Consider the following 3,905-nt stretch of genomic DNA (forward strand, 5'->3'; position numbering starts at 1 on the left):
GAACTCATTGAGCTTAAGGAGGAAATCAACAAATCTCTTGTCAAAGGTTTCATTCGCCCTAGTTGCTCTCCTTGGGAGCACCTTCTCTCTTTGTTAAGAAGAAGGATGGGACGAACCGATTAGTCCAAGACTACCATCCTATAAACCAAGCTACCATTCAAAATAAATATCCTCTTCCTCGGATCAATGATCTTTATGACCAACTGGCTGGTTCATCAGTGTTCTCCAAACTTGACTTGAGGTTGGGTTACCACCAGATCCGTGTTCGTGAAGAGGATATCCCAAAGACCGCCTTCATGACTCGGTATGGGTCATACGAGTACACCGTCATGTCATCGGCTTAACGAATGCTCCCGCCACCTTCCCTCGTCTGATGAACTATATATTCATGGATTACCTCGACAAGTTTGTCGTGGTTTATCTGGATGATATCCTTGTATTTTCTAAGAACAAAGAAGAACATGCTGGACATCTTTGTCTTGTGTTGGAAAAGCTTCGAGAGCACCAAATCTATGCTAAGTATTCCAAGTGTGAATTCTGGCTCCCCGAAGTAACCTATCTTGGGCATGTCATCTCCAAGGATGGTATTGCCGTCAACCCTGAACTAGTTCAGGCTATTCTCGGTTGGACTCCTCTGAAGAATGTCAAGCAAGTCCGAAGTTTTCTCTGTCTCGCCGGCTATTGCCATCGATTCCTCGAGAACTTCTCCAAGATTGCCAGGCCTCTGACTAATCTGTTGCATAAGGGTGTCTAGTTCAAATGGACAGACAAGTGTCAGGAAAGTTTCCAGGCGCTCAAAGACAAGTCGACTTCTGCCCCAGTGCTTGCTCCACCTGATACTAAGGAGGACTTCGTCATTTACTTCGACGCTTCCCGTGGAGGATTAGGCTGTGTCCTAATGCAAGAGCGTAGAGTGATTGCTTATGCCTCTCGTCAATTGCGCCCTCATGAAGAAAACTACCCAGTTCAAGACCTCGAGCTTGCTGCTGTCATTCATGCACTGAAGCAGTGGCGACATTACCTTCTCGGTAATTGTTGTGAGATCATCACCGAACACCAAAGTCTGAAGTATCTGTTTACTCAGCCAGATCTGAACCTCCGTCAGCAGAGATGGATGGAGACTATTGTAGACTTTGACGTGGGTATATCCTATACCCCCGACAAGGCTAATGTAATGGATGATGCCTTGAGCCGCAAGTCTTACTGCAACCACCTCCAGGTTCACAAAGTTCAGCCCTCGCTTGTCGAAGAATTTAGAAAGCTGAACCTTCATATTGTTCCTCCTGGAGCACTCGCTCCCCCTCCCCCAGAGTTTCAGAAGATGAATCTTCATGTTGTTACTAAGGGTTCTCTAAATACCCTGGCTGTTGTACCAGATCTCGTAGATGGTATAAAGACTATTCAAGGTTATGACTCAGAAGTCCATAAGATTAAACGCCATCTAGCAGAAGGAAAGCCCTCATTTTTCACTATCGCCGATGATGGCGCCTTTTACTTCAAAGGCTGCCTACTGGTACCAAGTTCGAGGAAAAACCTGTATCAGACTAAAAAGGTTATGAAAGAAGCTCATGATACGCCTTTGTCTATTCATCCCAGTAGTACAAAGATGTACCAGGACATCCGTCAGAGATTCTGGTGGTGTAATATGAAGCAGTACATTGCTCGTTATGTTGCTGAGTGTGACGTTTGCCATCGTATCAAAGCTGAACATCAAAGGCCTGCTGGAACTCTGCAACCTATCTCTATTCCTGAATGGAAATGGGACCATGTTGAAATGGATTTCGTCACTGGGTTTCCCAAATCGCAGAAAGGTAATGATGCTATTCTTGTCGTCATTGACCGACTTTCTAAAGTTGCAATTTTCTGGCAGTTAGAGAAACAATCACTGCTAGTCAGCTTGCGACTCTCTACATGTCCAGAATTGTTTCACTTCATGGTATTCCACTGGTTATCAGTTCAGACCGTGGTAGCTTGTTTACTTCAAGATTTTGGGCAAGTTTCCAAGAAGCTATGGGAACTCATCTATCATTCAGTACTGCGTTTCATCCTCAGTCACAAGGTCAAGTTGAACGTGTCAACCAAGTTCTCGAAGACATGCTTCGAGCTTGTGTAATTTCCTTCGGCAAGAAATGGGACAAATCTCTTCCATATGCCGAGTTCTCTTATAATAATAGCTATCAAGCTAGTCTGAAGATGTCCCCCTTCGAAGTGCTATATGGACGAAAGTGTCGGACCCCTCTGAATTGGTCAGAAACTGGGCAACGTCCACTCTTCGGTCCGGATATTATCCAACATGCCGAAGAACAAGTTCGCATTATTCGCGAGAATCTCAAGACTTCTCAGTCACGTCAGAAAAGTCAGTATGACCGTCATCACCAAGACATGGTCTATCAACCTGGCAAAAAGGCTTATCTTCGAGTTACACCAATGAAGGGTGTTCACCGCTTCGGGATCAAGGGTAAGCTAGCTCCTCGCTATATCGGTCCCTTCACTATTCTCGAAAGGTGTGGAAAAGTGGCATATCAACTGGAGCTTCCGCCGAACCTTTCCTAGGTTCACGATGTGTTCCATGTGTCACAACTCCGACGCTGCTTCAAGGACCCAATCCGAGTAGTGGATCATGATTGCAACAGGACCTCTCCTACAAAGAGCATCCGGTCCGCATTCTCGACCAAGCTGGACGCCGCACACGTCAGAAAGCGATCAAATTCCTCAAGGTCCAGTGGTCGCATCACTCTGAAGATGGATACCCCGCACTGTTTCCTTCTACCTCCTAAAATCTTGGGACTATATTTCTTGTAGTGGAGGAGTTTTGTAACGCCCGGGTAATCAAGCTACAGTAATTCCACCCTAATGGTGCCACGTCACCACGGTTACTGTTGCTAATCGACCGTTAGTTCAAAACCGATTCAATTTCAAATTTAAAATAAAGTTAAATAATAAAAGTTTTCAAAAATTAAAACAAAAATGTTCGGAGCGTGCCAAAAATGGCATAGGTAATTATAGTAAATAAAACACAAATTATAAAATACTTAAATGCCCTAAGTTGAATTAAAACAGTACAAGCAAATAGATAAAAGAAAAACGTTAAAAACAGAAAACAAAAGACAAAACAAAAAATATAAAAGAAAACACCCCTGGGCCGTGGCCCAACTGGGCCAACCCACCGGGCCGCCAGGCCAGCCCACCCTGCCGCCATAACCTTCCCCACTCCCCCCACTAGCCACCGACACCCCCCACTCCTCTCCCACAAAATATATCCTTCCCCCCTCTCCCCCGATTGGATCGGGATCAAGAGGAGGAGGCCACCGACGCCATCGCCCGTCGCCGCCAGGAGCCCACACCGCCTCGCCGGACTTCCCCACCGGTCTGCCTCCTCCCCTATGCACGTCGTCGCCGTCGTCCTCCCCAAGCACCGCTGCCACGTCCCTACTCCTCGTAGTGAGCCCGACTCCCCTCTCCTCTCCGCGCTCGTCCCACGCTCGCAAGCGCGCCGTCCTCGTGCCATCCGCACCTCCCACGCTCGCCACGCTCGGTGCGTCTCGCGCGCACACGCACACGCGTTCTCGAGCCCCGCCTCGCTGCGCCTCGCCCTTGTCCCTTCCGTACGCGGCCGCCGTCGCCCCGTCCCCTGCTCACCGGCCGCGACCTATAGCGCGCTGCCCCCGCTCCGCTACTGCAGCCTCGCCGGCTCGTGCGCCCCGCCCCTCGCTGTCGTCATGCCCCGGTTGCTCCTAGCCGCTCCGGGCGTGTCGCGTGTGCCCGCCCCGGCGCCCCTGAACGCGCCCATGATCGTGCCCCCCACTACCCGTATCCCTCTCTCATTCCGCACACCGCGACCTCATCCTGTCCGCGATCCCGCTACAGCTACCTCCCTCCTGCGTCGGCGCGCTGTTCCTGCACCG

Source organism: Triticum aestivum, chromosome 4A, assembly GCF_018294505.1.
Source record: "Triticum aestivum cultivar Chinese Spring chromosome 4A, IWGSC CS RefSeq v2.1, whole genome shotgun sequence".
Lineage (NCBI taxonomy): Eukaryota > Viridiplantae > Streptophyta > Magnoliopsida > Poales > Poaceae > Triticum > Triticum aestivum.